Raw genomic sequence first — 17,355 nt, 5'->3', positions numbered from 1 at the left:
TTTTCTTCTTAAGCTAACCTTGAAATGAAAAAGCACCAATTCAACTTTGAATTAGTATCAGTTGTGAGTTGAAAACCCTTCTCAGTGAACGATCCTAGAGTCACTATGCTATATTAACTAAGGCTATCCTAGTGCATGGTGATATAGGTTATAAATTTTGTTGATTACTCCCGTTTGAGGACCAAACTCATGATACACCAATTGGGAACGAATCAACTGGATAGGACAACGATGTGACTAATTGTACAAGTGCAGTGTATGCTAAAAATCAAAATTGAACTATCATGACTGATCTAATAGAATGCGAGCTATCATAAAAATCAGATAGGCAACAACGTGATCGATCATACAGATACGGTCTATGCCAAAATTGGAACTAAAGAATCATGATTGATCAAATAGTATGTGGTTTATCATGAAAAACTGATAGAATAACGATGTGACCAATTGTATATGTGTAATATCCGTAGAATACGATACTGAACATTCAAAACTGATCGGATAGTGTGTGGTTTATGACAAAAATGAAATAGGACAACGACATGACCTATCATACAAGTTTGTTCTACGTAAAAAATGAAACTAAATTGTAATGTTCAATTTGATAGGGTACGATCTATGACAAAGATGAGATAGGACAATGACCTGAGTGATCGTACTGGTATAATCTAATTCGAAATTGGAAATTAAATTTCATGACCAATCAGGCAAGATGCGGTTTATAATGAAAACTAGACAAGACAATGACATGATTGATCATATAGGTGTGATCTCTATAGAATACAATCCTCAACTATCAAGACTGATCAAATAGTATGCGGTTTATGATGAAGACGAGACAAAACAACGATGAGACCTATAATATAGGTTTGCTTTATGCCGAAAATGAAACTGAACTATCATGACCGATCAAACAGGATGTGGTCTATCACGAAAACCAAATAGGATAACAATGTGACCTATTGTATAGGTGTTATCTTCATAGAATATGATACCAAACTGTTAAAATCAAGCAAATAGTGGGTTGTCTATGATAAAGATGAGATAGGATAGTGATGTAACCGATCATACATATGTGGCCTACAACGAAATAATAACAAAATTATCATGACTGATTGGATAAGATGTGGTCTATCATGAAAACCAGATAGGATAATGACGTGATCGATCATACAAGTGTGATCTTGTAGAATACAATATTGAAATGTCATGATTGATCGAATAGTGTTCGGTCTATGACGAAAACGAGAAAGGACAATGATGTTACTGATCATACAATTCCGCTCTATGTCATAAAGAATTTAACTGTTCTGACTGATTAGATAGTATATGATCTATAACGAAGTTTAGACAACACAACAACATGATTGATCGTATAGGTACAATTTACACAAAATCAGAATTCAACTGTCATGATGGATCAAACATAATTCAATCAATCATGTAAACCAAACAAGAAAATGACATGACTGATCATATAGGTGCAATATATGACGAAAATATGACAAAAGAATGATATGACCGATCGTATAGGTCTACTCTACATCTAAAATGAAATTGAATAGTCATAATCAATTCGATAAGGTACGATTTATGATAAAGACCAGACAGGATAACGACGTGATAGATCATATAGGTGTGGTCTATGCCGAAATTGGAACTAAACCATCAGGATCAATCGAATAGAATGCGGTCTATCATAAAAAGCAAACATGATAAAGATGTGACCAATCATACAGGTGTGATCTCCATAGAATATGATACTCAACTATTATGATCGATCAGATACTATGTGGTTTATGATGAAAATGAGATAGGACAATGATGTGATCGATCTTATAGGTCCACTTTACATTAAAAATGAAAGTGAACTGTCATGACCCATCCAATAAGGTACAATCTATGACAAAGGCCAGACTAGACAATGATGTGACTGATCGTACAAGTGTGATGTATGTTGAAATCGGAACTGAATTGTCATGATCGATCAGATAAGATACGGGCTATCACATAAACAAGATAGGACAACTACATTATCAATTGTACAAGCATAGTCTATGCCGACATTGGAACTAAATTATCATGACCGATTGGATGAGATGCGGTCTATCACAAAAAGCTAATAGGTCAACAACGTGACTAATTGTATAGCTGTGATCTCCGCAGAATACAATATTGAACTATCAAGAATGATTGAATAATGTGCGGTATATGATAAAAGTGAGATTGGACAACAAAACGTGACCGATCGTACAGATCCACTCTATGTAAAAAATGAAACTGAATTGTCATGTCTGGTTCGATAAAGTATAGTCTATGATGAAGATTGGACAAGACAACGACTTGACCAATCATATAGGTATGATCTCTGTATAATATGATACTGAACTATCAAGACTAATCGAATAGTGTGTGGTCTATGATGAAGATGAGATAGGACAATAACTTGACCAATTGAACAAGTGTGATCTCTATGGAATATGATATTGAACTGTGAAGACTGATCGAACAATGTGCAGTCTATGATGAAGAGAAGATAGGATAATGATGTGACCAATCATAGATGTCCACTCTAAGTCGAAAATGAAACTGAACTTTCATGACCAATTCGATATGATGTGGTCTATCATGAAAACCTAACAAAACAACGACATGACTGAGTGGATAGTGTGTGGTCTATGACGAAGATGAGATAAAACAATGACATGATCAATCGTACAAGTGTGGTCTATGCCGAAAATGAAATTAAATTATCATAACCGATCTAACATAGTGCGATTTATGATGAAAATGAGATAGGACAATGACATGATTGATCGTACAGGTCTACTCCATGCCTAAAAATGAAACTAAAATATCATGACTAATCCAAGAAGGTACAATCTATGATGAAGATCGATCATGACCTCGAAAAGAAATTTAACTGTTATGACCGATTGTACAAGTGTAAATTGAAAAGATCAGTATCGTATTTCACACACTGTTATGACAATATCGTACGAGAATCTTGTTATGATAAAAAAATACTATTATACATGATACGATAATGTTATGGCTATACACTGTTAAATTTCTTGTACGTTCATAACACTATTAAATTTAACAACACAATATTGTACACCAAAAAGATTCTTGTCTAGTATTCATAATAGATTACATCCTATCTGATTGGTCATGATAATTCAGTTTTGATTTTGGCGTAAATCATAATTATACGATTACTTGCTTTATTATCCTATCTTGTCTTCATCACAGAATGTACCCTATCAGATTGGTCATGAAAACTCACTTTCATTTTTGACGCAGAGTGGACCTGTACAATCAATCACGTCGTTGTCTTATCTTATTTTCTCATAGACCGTACTTGTATATGATCGATCATGTTGTTGTCTTGAATGGTTTTCATGATAAACCACATCCTATCTGATCAGTCATGATAGTTCAGTTCCAATTGCGATGTACATCACCCATATAATTAATGTCATTGTCTTATCTAGTCCTTGTCAAAGATCGTACCATGTCAGATTAACCATGACAATTCAGTTCCGATTTCAACGTAGACCCCACCTGTATGATCAATCACGTCATTGTCTTGTCTCAAGTTCATAATAAACTATACCCTATTGAATCGGTCATGAAAATTTAGTTTTTTTTTTTTTGTGGCATAGAGCTTGTTGGGAACACCAGATTACTCCATTCCCATGCCCTAGATCATGTAGGGTGCATGTAAATCTATCATAGGCTCTCTAACTCTATCACAAAGGATAAATAGGTATTAAAAAACAATAAGAATACCATAGAAACCATAGATCTAGAGAATAAAGCCACATACCTTTGATTTGAATGTTCCCATATCGATTCTAATCAATGTAGATAACTCCAATCAAAGTCGCAGTAGATCTCGTAAACCTATGATCTTTCACCCGATAACTTGAACCTTGATCTTGACACGCTTTTGATGGAGAGGAAAAGAGGATGGAGGCTATGGCTCCCAATCTCTCTAGATGGTAGAAGACCAAAGCTATGGAAACCTTTACTCCTAGGAGGTATTTATAGGTTCCTAATTGGGCTTAAGTGACTTGATCCCACATGGGCTTAGACCACTTAATCTAGCCCAAAACGGATCCTAATTGATTAATTAACCTAATAAGCCCTACTAATTGATCAATTAGCCCAATCTAGAGACCTTGTTGACTTACCCTTATGCAAGCTTGCCTAATTACCAAAACGTCCTTATGTACAAAAGTGAACCTAGAGCCAATCCGACCCTCATAATCTGTGCCAACAAGGTATATGAGCTCAGAATGGGGACCATTGGGACCCATAGGAATATTGGCTCCCTTCAAATCCAATTCTAAAGTTGATTCAACATCCCACTATAGAGAATCAATTGAACTCCAGTATCATATGTAAATAAGAATGAGACACCAAGTGCTCGGGTCCGTTACCTACTATCCATTGTGTTCAATCTCCCCATGAACTGGTGTCTATAGTCTAACAAGGTGAAAGCTATCCACCTTTCAAGACTACCTCTACCATCCTTGAGTTACAGATCATCCTATTATTTGTTCAATTGACATATTTTAATTCTCAAAGAGCCTATGTTAAGTTTCACTTAAGGAACTACTATGGCTATAGTTTCCATGAACACACCTCTTTAGGATCACCCAAGGGGACACACTGTCTCAATTCTAAGATATATCATGGTGCCTCTATTGAGAGTACCTATTGCTACTGGCTTCTATCAACAATGACCCAATCCATAGGGAATATATGATCAACTTACAATCTCACTCGTAGATTAAAATCATTGCTAACTTTAGCACAAGCTCAATATTCTCTCAAGGTTGAGAGACACCACAATGAAGCAACTTGGTGAGGTCATGACTACTTGATAGCCTTAAGTCATGACTCACTATAGGTCTTGTCCAATGTGTAATCATACACACACACACTAGTGCACTCACTATGGGAAACCCATCCCGATTGTTAAGACTAGTCATCCCTCCAATTAGGAGGTGGTGCACTAGAACCTCTAATGGGTTGCCTAGACCCATGAACCGGTTGTGAACAAGTCATTTATTTGTTAAAAACCTATGACTTAGATCTTCTATGCAACTCTTAATGCATCTAGGTCACGTACAATGCAAAATATGCAGGCAAGAATGCTTATAAAGTATAATACATGGAATAAGGATAAATAAAAGTGAAACTGGAACATCATTAAATAAATAATGAATTCCAAATTTATTAGATCATGCCATGCTTTTAAGGGCTCTATCCTAATAGAGTGGACTTGCGTGATCGGTCACAACGTTGTCCTATCTCATCTTTGTTATAGATTGCACCCGATCGATCTTAACATTTCAGTATCGTATTTTATGAATATCACACTTGTACTATCGACCATGTCATTGTCCTGTCTTATTTTCATGATAGACAACATTCTGTCTGATCGGTCATGCCAGTTTAGTTATGATTTTGGTGTACATCGCACCTATATGATCAGTCATGTCGTTGTCTTGTCTGGTCTTCATCATAGACCGTCGGATTGGTCATGACAGTTGAATTTAGTTTTCAACATAGAGAGGATCTATACAATTGGTCACATCATTGTCTTATCTTATCTTCATCATAAACCACACATTATTAGATCGATCTTGAATATTCAATATTGTATTCAACGAAAATCAAACCTATACGATCAGTCATGTCATTGTCCTGTCTGCTTTTCATGATAGGTCACATCTTGTTCGATCGGTCATGACAGTTCAATTTCGATTTCGGCGTAGGCCATACTTGTATGATCTGTTATGTCATTGTTCAGTCTAGTCTTCATTACATACCATACCCTATCGGATCAGTCATGACAGTTTAATATTGTTTTTTGCATAAAGCGGACCTATATGATCGGTCACGTTGTTGTCCTATCTTATCTTTCTCATAGATTGCATGCTATCTGCTTGGTTTTAATTGTTATGTATTGTATTCTATAGAGATCACACCTATACAATCGATCACATCATTGTCCTGTCTGATTTTCATGATAGACCGTATCCTCTCTGATTGGTAATTACAGTTTAGTTCTAATTCTGACATAGATGACACCTGTATGATCACTCATGTTGTTGTCATATCTAGTCTTCATCATAGATCGTACTTTATCGGATTGGTCATCACAGTTTAGTTTCATTTTCGACATAGACTGCACCAGTATGATCAGTCACATTATTATTTTGTCTTGTCTTCATCATAAACCACACCATGAAGAATTAGTCATGACAGTTTAGTTTTTTGTTTTTTTTTTTTTTTGTTTTTGCATAGATCTCACATGTACGATCAGTCACATCATTGTTCTGTCTCATTTTTTTTCATAGACTGCACATTGTCCAATCAGTCTTGACAGTTTAGTATCGTATTATGCAGAGATTACACCTGTATGATCAGCAGGTCATTGCCCTATTTAGTTTTCGTAATAAACTACATCTTGTTTGATTGATCTTGGTAGTTTAGTTCCAATTTTGACAATGACCACACCTATAAGATCAGCCGCATAGTTATCATTTTTGGTCTTCATCACAAACCATACCCTATCGAATTGGTCATGATAGTTCAATTTCGTTTTCGACATAAAGAATACTTTTACTATCGTTTACATTGTTGTCATGTTTGATTTTGTCATAGACCATACTTATATGATCAGTCACATCATTGTCCCGTCTAGTTTACATGATAGACCACATTCTGTCCTATCGGTCATGACAGTTCAATTTCGATTTTGACATAGACTGAACTTGTATGATTAGTCACGTCGTTGTCCTATTTGGACTTCATCGTAGACCGTTTCCTGTCAGATCAATCATGATAGTTCAATTTCTTTTCAATGTAGAGCAGACCTATATGATTAGTCACGTTGTTGTCGTATCTCGTCTTTGTCATAGACCGTACACTGTCCGATTGGTCTTGATAGTTCATAATCGTATTCTACAGAGATCACACTTGTATGATTGGTCACATCATTGTCCTGTTTTCTTTTTGTGATAGACCGCATCCTCTCCAATTGATCATGACAGTTCAATTCTTATTTTGACATACACTACAAATGTATGATCTATCACGTTGTTATTCTATCTAGTCTTCATATAGACTGCACACTATTTGATTGGTCTTGACAGTTCAACATCGTATTTTATGGAGATCACACTTGTATGATCGATCATGTCATTATCTTGTTTGGTTTTGATGATAGACCATATCCTATCCGCTCAGTCATGACAGTTTGATTCTGATTTCGGTGTAAATTGCACTTGTACGATAAGTCATGTCATTGTTCTATTTGGTCTTTATTATAAACCACACACTAGCCATTTAGTCTTGACAATTCATTATCATATTCCGTGAATATAACACCTGTACGATTGGTCAGGTCATTATCCTGTCTCATTTTTTTCATAGACTACACCTGTATGACCAGCCATGTCGTTGTCTTTTGTGGTATACGTGATAGACTATATTTCGTTCTAATTTTGACGTAGACCACACTTGTACGATCACTCATGTTATTATCCTATCAGGAATTCGTCGTCAACGGTACCTTATTAGATCGATCATGACAGTTCAATTTCTTTTCAATATAGAGCAGACTTGTACAATTAGTCATGTCATTGTCTTGTCTTGTCTTTGTAAAAAATCGCACATTGTTTGATCGATCTTGATAGTTCGTTTTCATCGTAGAGCGGACCTATACGATTGGTCATGTCATTGTCCTATCTCATCTTCGTCATAGACGATAGACTATCAGACTAGTCTTGACAATTCAGTATTATGTTATGTGAAGATTACACCTATACAATCAATCACATTATTATCTTGTCTACTTTTTGTGATAGACCGCATCCTATTTGATCTATCAGAAGAGTTCAATTCCAATTTTGGCATAGACTACACTTATACGATCAGTCACGTTGTTCTCATGTTTGGTCTTCGTCATGGATTGTACCATGTTGGATCTATGATGACAGTTTAATTTCATTTTTTGGTGTAGAGCAAACCTGTATATCGGTCATGTTGTTGTCATGTCTTGTCTTCATCATAAATGGCACACTATCCAATTGATTTTGATAGTTCGATATCATATTCTACTAAGATAGCACTTATACGATAGGTCACGTCGTTGTCTTATCCGATTTTCATGATAGATGACACACATTCCGATTCATCTTAACAATTTAGCATCATATTCTATAGAGATCACATCTGTATGATTGGTCATGTCATTGTCTTGCCTGTTTTTTATGATAGACTACATCTTGTTCAATCAATTATGATAGTTTAATTCCAATTTTGGTGTAGACTACAACTGTATGATAGGCCACATTACTGTCTTGTTTGGTTTTCATAATAGATTAGACCTTGTCAAATTGGTCATGACAATTCATTTTCATTTTCGAAGTAGAGTGGACTTGCATGATCAGTCATGTTGTTGACCTATCTCATTTTCATTATAGACCATACATGAACAATTAGTAATGTCGTTCTCTTGTCTTCTCTTTGTGATAGACTCCATTCCGTCTGATCGATCATGATAGTTCAGTTTCAATTTGACATAGATTGCACCTGTACGACCATCACATTATTGTCCTATCTAAAGCTCGTCATCGACCGTACTTTGTCGAATCGATCATGATAGTTCAATTTCATTTTCAGCAAAGAGCGGACTTGTACGACCGGAAACGTCCTTGTCCTGTCTCATCTTCATCATAGACAACACACTATTTGATAGGTTTTGACAGTTTAGTATCACATCATGTTGAGATAACACCTATACAATGGGCCACGTCATTGCCCTGTCTGGTTTTCATGATAGACCACATCTAGTTCTAATAGTTTCAGTTTTGTTTTTGGCATAGACCATACCTATATGATCACCCACATCGTTTTCTTGTCTTATCTTCTTCATAGACCGTACCCTATCGGATCGATCATCAGAGTTTGATTTCATTTTCACCATAGAGAGGACCCATACTATAGGTCATGTTGTTGTCCTATCTTGTCTTCATCCTAGATGACACACTATCTGATTGGTCTTAATAGTTCAGTATTGTATTCTATGGAGACCACACCTGTACGATCGGTCATGTTCTTGTCATATTTGTTTTTCGTGATAAACCGTATCATATCTGATCAATCATAACAGTTTAGTTCTGATTTAAGTATAGACCACACATGTACGATCAATCACGTCATTGTCATGTTTGGTCTTTGTGATACATCATACCCTATCAAATCAGTTATGATAGTTCAATTTGGTTTTTGGCGTAGAGCGAACCTATCCAATTGGTCACACCATTATCTTATCTCGCCTTCATCATAGACAACACATTGTCTAATCAATCTTAATAGTTCAGTTTTGTATTTTGTGGAGATCACACCTGTATGCTTGCTTTTCATGATAGACCCCACATCCTGTTTGATCAATCATGACAGGTTGGTTTCGATTTTAGCATAGACCGTACCTGTTTGACCAGTCATGCCATTGTCTTGTCATGTGTTTGTCATAGACTGTACCCCTTCGAATCGGACATGACAGTAGAGTTTTGTTTTTAATGTAGACTGACTTGTACGATCAGTCATGTTGTCCTATCATGTGTTCGTCATAGACCGTATCCCTTCAAATCGGACATGATACGATTGATCACATCATTGTTTGGTCTCGTCTTTTTCATAAACCGCACACTATTCAATTGGTCTTAATAGTTCAATATCATATTCTATGAAGATCACACCTGTACAATTGGTCACATCATTGTCCTGTCTTGTTTTCGTGATAGGTCATATCTTGTCCAATCAATCATGATAGTTCAATTCCGATTTTGACGTAGACCGCTTTTGTATGATCAATGATGTTGTCCTATCTAGTCTTCATGTTAGACCGTACCCTATTAGATTAGTCATGATAGTTCAATTTTGTCTTTGTCATAGATCGCACACTATCTGATCGGTCATGTCGTTCTCCTATTTGGTTTTCATGATAAAATGCATTCTGTCCAATCAGTCATGACAGTTCAATTCTGATTTCAACATGTACCGCACTTGTATGATCAGTCACATCATTGTCTTGTCTGGTTTTCATGATATAACGTACCCTATTAGATCGATCATGAGAGTTCATTTTATTTTTTGGCATACAACAAACCTATACGATGGGTCACGTAATTGTCCTTTCTCATCTTCATCATAGACACACTATCAATTCGGTCTTGATAGTTCAACATCGTATTCTGCGATGATCATATATGTATAATCGGTCACATCATTGTCCTATCTATTTTTCATGATAGGTGACATCCTATCCAATCAATCATGACAATTCGGTTTCGATTTCGACATAGATCTCAACTATACGATCAGTCACATCATTGTCCAATTGTGTGTTCATCATAGACCTTACCCTATCGAATCACACATGATAGTTTAGTTTCATTTTCGGTGTAGAGCGGACCTATATGATCAATCACATCATTGTCCAATTTCGTCTTCGTCATAAACCACATACTATTTGATCGATCTTGATAGTTCATTTTCATATTATGTAGAGATCACACCTATACTTGTCTTGTTTTCATGATAGGCCACATCCTATCCAATCAATCATGATAGTTTGGTTCAAATTTTGACATAGACTGTTCCTGTATGATCAGTCACATCATTGTCATGCTTGGTCTTCATGAAAGATCGTACCCTATTAGATCAGTAATGATAATTCAATTTCATTTTTGGCGTTGGGCAAACCTATCCGATTAGTAACGTTGTTGTCCTGACTCGTCTTCTTCATAGATTGCACGTTGTCCAATCAGTCTTGACAATTCAGTATCATATTCAATGGAGATCACACCTATACGATCTATCACATCATTGTCTTATCTAGTTTTCATGATAAACTGCATCCTGTATAATCTATCTTGACAGTTCAATTCTGATTTCAACATACACCGTGCTATATGATCAATCACATTGTTATCCTGTCTAGTCTTCGTGATAGACCGTAACCTATCGAATTGGTCATGAAAATTCAGTTTTGCTTTCAGCCAAGAGCGAACCTATTTGATGGGTCATGTCGCTATCCTATCTTGCCTTCATAATAGATCGCAAATTGTTCGATCAATCTTGACAGTTCAATATCGTATTCAACGAAGATCACACATGTGGAATCTATCATGTCATTGTCCTATCTGGTTTTCATGATATGTTGTATCCTGTCCAATTGGTCATGATAGTTCAGTTTCAACATCGAGGTAGACCGCTCATACATAATCAATCATGACATTATCCATTCTGGTCTTCATGATAAACCATACCCTATCATATTGGTCACGACAATTCAGTGTTATTTTTGGTATAGAGCAGGCTTGTCTAATCAGTCACGATGTTGTCTTATCTCATCTTATTCATAGATCGCACACTGTCTAATCGGTCTTGACAAATCACTATCAAATTTTATGGAGATCACACCTATACAATTTGCCACATCCTTGTCTTATCTGGTTTTCATGATAGATCGCATCTTATACAATCTATCATGACAGTTCATTTTGATTTTCGTGTACATTGCACCTATACAATCAATCACATCGTTGTTCTGTTTGGTCTTTGTGACAGACTGTACCTGATTACTACCAAAAAAGTGCTATTTTGTAGACCTAATTATAATGGTTTTAAGCACCTTTGAGTAGTAATCATATTTATTTAACTCAATTGACATGTTAAGGACCCTTGCAATCGTTTCTAATCAAATTGTGTTAAGTTTTGGTGTTTTTGATAGCTTTTAGCTACACCAAAGCAATCCAAGAATGAGGGAGAGCTGTATATAGTTCATGGCAAAGCTTTTGGAAGCTCAAATTCATGAAGAACCAAGCTTTGGAGCTCCATAGCCCTTTGCCAAAGTCGTTCAAAGTATGCAAGAAAGAACAATGGAGAAGAGGAAAACAGAGTGAAGAAAACAGAGGACAGCAGCTGTAGTCTTCTTTTTCACTTTTGGAGAACTTCCCGAAGTCCATTTTCTACATGCTATATACCATTTCAAAGCTCAGGAAGTCAAGAATCCAACGCTTCAAACCGTGTACGATTTGGAGCTGAAATGAGGAAGATATGGCCTTCGGAAGACAACTGTATCAAGCCATGGAAACACCATTTCGCAAGGAGATTTTCTTCATGGTGCGAAATTTGGCCATTTCGCACCATGAATAACCACCTTATGAAATTTCGCAAGGTGGCTTTTCACCTTGCGAAATTTGAACCCTTCATCTTTCCATTCCACTGCCGGTTCTCCAAGATATTTTGCTTGATTTTTAGCTTTGTAAATACCTATTTTACCCTTGTAATCAACCAATGAATAGGTTGCTTTTGTAATAGCTCTTGTAATTTAGCTTGTTATTGTCTTTAAATAGAGGTGAAGAGCCTCAGACAAAGATATCTTGTAACCTGTAACTTTATAAGTTATAAGAGCACTTTTGTTCATAAGCTTCTTTTCTCTTTTCTTTCTCATTTTCTTAGTAGCCAAACATCCTTGGAGGATGAAATCCCCAAGGATGAGAGGCTAAAACCTTTTAGTTTCTTGAAGTAATGGATGCCATGTGAAGCTCCCGTGTCAGGATGGAGATTTCCAAGCCATAAATGTAAGTAGCTGACCGTCATAAATGTTTTCATTCAAAGTAAAGCTTTTAATCCCTCTGACTTGCTTTGAATGGACAATAATTGATAACCTTTTGGTCTCAGTGGATTCTTATTGTTAGATCCACTGACGTTCATTAGTTATCTCCTACGAGCCATTGTATTGCAAGTCGAGGAGATGACCTATACCAATAAAAGAGCATTTATGAGGTTCAACTACCCTTTTTGTAAGTTTTCAAGGACTAAAACTCAGTTGTTAAACTCATACCGGTTCGGGAAGTAAGCATCACATTAGTTGCTTCCCCAACTCGAGGTGAAAAGTCCCAAAATCTCCATTTTTACACAGTGAGTTAAGCATGGCTATCCAAAGCTTTGAGAAACTTCTTTTTCCATCTTTTAACCTATTTTCATGTGAGCTTAGTTTACAACACCTTCATCTTTTTATGTTTTCATCTTAACCTAATTTTTATTAAGAAAAGTTCACTCCATCCTCCGAACTTCACCAGTTAAAGTAAAAACCCTTCCTAGTGTTCGATCCTAAAGCCACTATGCTATAGTAGCTTTGCTACTTTAGTGTAAGGACCTTAGGTATAAATTTTGTTGATACCCTTACATGCCAAGCTACCAAGAGTCGGGTTATGAAATGGCGCCTACCCTATTGGATCAACCATGAAAGTTCAATTTCATTTTTGTCTTAGAGTGAATCTATACGATGGGTCAGGTCATTGTCTTGTCTTGTCTTCATAGTAGACCACACACTATCGGATCGGTATCATAGTTTAGTATCATATTCTACGGAGACCACACCTATACAATATGTCACATCGTTGTCTTATTTGGTTTTCATGATAGATCGTATCCTGTACAGTCTATCATGACAATTCAGTTTGGATTTCAACTTACATAGCACCTATACAATCAATTATGTTGTTATTCTGTCTGGTCTTCGTGATTAATCATACCCTGTCAAATTGGTGATGATAGTTTAGTTTCGTCTTTGTCATAGATCACACATTGTCTAATTAGTCTTGACAGTTTAGTATCGTACTCTATAAAGATCAGACTTGTATGATCTATCGCATCGTTGTCCTATCTAGTTTTTGTGATATGTCGCATCCTGTCCAATCGGTCATGATATTTCAATTTCGACTTTTGCTTAGACCGTTCCTATACGATCCATCACATCATTGTCCATTATGGTCTTCATCATAGACCGTACCTTATTAGATTAGTTATGATAGTTCAATTTTGTTTTCAACGTTGAGTGGACTTGTTCGATCGATCACATCGTTGTCCTGTCTCATATTTGTCATAGATCGCACATTGTCCGATTGGTCTTGATATGTGTACGATCAGTCACATCATTGTCCTATCAACTTTTCGTTATAGATCACATCCTTTCTGATCAGTGATGACAATTTAGTTTCAATTTTCACGTAGATCGCACCTCTATAATTAGTCACATTATTGTCTTGTCTAGTCTCATCATAGACCATACCATGTTGGAGCGATCTTGACAATTCAGTTTTGTTTTCAGCTTAGAGTGAGCTTGTACGATTGGTCATGTTTTTATCCTATCTTATTTCCATCATAGATCGCACCTGTACAATTAGTCATGTTGTTCACTTGTTTGGTTTTCATGATAGACCAAATTCTGTCCGATCTGTCATGACAGTTCCCTAGGATTATTAGAAGATATTTGTTGACACAAATGTCAAATTTTTTATGAAACTATATGATGAGTAATAAGGCAAAGAGTGATACAGATTGGAGGATATATTAGAATATAGTCCCACATTGCATAGGATACTATGGATCTAGAGAGTTAAAAACATACCATTCATATGATTTCTAGTACACCAATGCCTCATCATAGTGGGAGATTCATATCTCATAGATTGTGATGAAGCAATAAGCAATGTTTATGCTCACTTAAGGCAAGGAGCTTTGAAGAGGTAGTTAGAATTTTTGTATTCTAACATAGTTTGGATTCCTATAGAAGCACCTAAGGGGATAAAATCCATAGGTGTAAGTTGGTTTACAAAAGGAACATAGGAGGAGATAGAAAGCTTGAGTTTTATATGGCTAATATTGTAGCTTAAGATTATAGTTTGAAACTTTGTTTCAACTATGGAAAACCTTTTCAACATTGGTCATACTAAAATCCATTAGATTACTCATATCTATTGTTGTCTCATTTGTAAGATACAATAACAAAACATTTTCATAGTAGAGGGTCTTGTGTGTATAAGAAGGCACAAGGAAGCATGCTGATGCTCTAAGATCTTGTAGGTAGATGAGAATCTACTCATTGGATATGAAGTAGGGATATTATCAACAATCTATATCTGTTATTCTACTCAGTTATAGATGAAAATCTCAAGGAAGACGCAATATGTTCTTGGGGTTAAGGTCCTTTAGGACTGAAAAAATAGGAAAATTGTGCCATGTCACCTACATAGATAAGCATTTGGTCAAGCACATGATGTAAAACTCCAAGAAGGGTTTGTTACTCTTTAGATTTGGAGTTGTCTTTCTTAGGAACAATGTCCTTGAACATCTAAGGAGAGAGATCACATTAAGGTGGTATCCAATGCCTATACAATGGATAACCTTAAGTATGCAATGCTATGTGTTAAACCAATTATTTGCTTTATTATAGGAATAATGAGTGGATATTGGTTTATTTCCTAATTAAAGCTTTGATAGGATGTTAAACATATACTCTAGTATCTTTGGAGAATGAGGGATTATATGTTTGTGAGACTTTGTGATGATTTAGTACTCCTTTTGTACCAAGAAATTGGACTTTAGTCTAATAAGGACTCTCATAGGTCTACCTTTGGGGGTATATGTACACTTTAAGTGGTCTTTTGTTGTTTCCATAGCAATAAAGAAAGCCTTTTAGCTTATGGGTAGTTCCCTTGGCTATATCATCTAAGATGTTGTTATGTGATAACAATGGGATAGTGGAATGGTCTAAAGAACTGAAGTACCATTAGAAGAAGAAACGCATAAAGAGAAAGTGTTGCCTTATTGTGAGATGGTACAAAGAGGTGATATGACTATGAAGCATATTCTTTTTGTAGTGCCCAGTCTACTTTTAGAGCTAGTGAGAGTTTCTTGGGAATGAGCCCCTAAAAGTAAAACATGATGTAACGAAGTTAGACTTAACTACCCTCTTGCTATCCCTTTGGTGTATTGACATTTATTTGAGCATTCCACCCATGTCTCTTACATTGTACATGACTTAGGTGCATTAGGAGTTGGACAAAAGAGTCATGGGTTCCTTGTAAGTAGATAAGTTGTCCACAGTTGGTTCATGGATTTGGGTAATCCAGTAGAGACTGTAGTGCACCACCTCCTAATTTGACTTGTCTTGGTTGTCGAGATGGATTTTCCATGGTGAGTGTACTAGTGTATGTGATGCACATTGGACATAACCTATAGTGAATCATTATGCAAGGCTATTAATTGTCATGATCCACCAAGCGATTATACTGCATGGACTCTCAACCTTGAGAGGATATTGAGCCTATGCTAAAATCAATAGGAGGCTTTGACCTATGGGTGAGACCCTAAAATGGTCATATATTCCTATGGATTTGGTTACTATTGATGGAGGCTGGTGGTAATAGGTATTCTCAATAAAGGCACCATGATATCTCATGGGATTAAGATAGTGTGTCCCCTTGGGTGATCCAAAGGACATGTGATCATGAAATCTATGGCCACAATAATTCCTTTAATGGAATTTGACATACGCTCCTTGGGGCTAGAGTATGTCATTTGATCACATAATGTGAGATCTGTAACTCAAGGATTTGAGAGGTAATCTTGATAGGTGATAGCACTACCTTGTTAGATTATGGAAACCAGTTCATAAGGAGTTTGCATGCAGTGGATAATAGGTCACGAACCTAAACACTTAGTGTCTTGTTGTAATATACATAAGGTACTGAGTGTAATTAACTCTTTATAATGGGATGTTGAGTCAATTTTAGAATTTGATTTTGAGAAATCCAGTACTCCTATGGGTCCTAATGGTCCTCGCTTTGAGCTCATATTCCTTGGTGTCACAACTTATGAGGGTTAGATGGGTTTTTAGTTCATTTTTGTGAATAAGGACATTTTGGTAATTACATAATATTGCACAGGGATAAGTGGGTAATATCTTTGGACTGGGTTAATTGATTAATTAGGCCTTATATGGTTAATTAATCAATTAAAAACATTTTTCGGCCAGATTAAGTGACCTAAGCCCATGAGACCGTACACTGTCCGATTGATCTTGATAGTTTAGTATCGTATTCTGTAGAGATCAAACTTGTACAATCGGTCACGTCGTTGTCTTGTTTACTTTTCATGATAGACCGCATCCTGTCTGATTGGTCATGAGAGTTCAATTTTAATTTATGCGTAGATCGCATCGGTACAATCAATCACGTCATTGTCCTATTTAGTCTTTGTCATAGATTGTACTTTAGTGGAATGATAGTTTAATTTCATTTTCGACATAGAGTGGACCTGTACTATCAGTCACGTCATTGTCATGTCTCGTCTTCATCATAGTCCGCACATTATCCGATCGATCTTGATGGTTTAGTATCTTATTCTTCAGAGAACATACCTATATGATCGGTCATGTCATTATACTGTCTGGTTTTCGTGATAGACCGTATCCTA

This window comes from Vitis vinifera, chromosome 1, assembly GCF_030704535.1.
Source record: "Vitis vinifera cultivar Pinot Noir 40024 chromosome 1, ASM3070453v1".
Taxonomy (NCBI): domain Eukaryota; kingdom Viridiplantae; phylum Streptophyta; class Magnoliopsida; order Vitales; family Vitaceae; genus Vitis; species Vitis vinifera.
The sequence above is the reverse complement of the archived record's forward strand: the minus strand, read 5'-3'. Positions refer to the sequence as shown.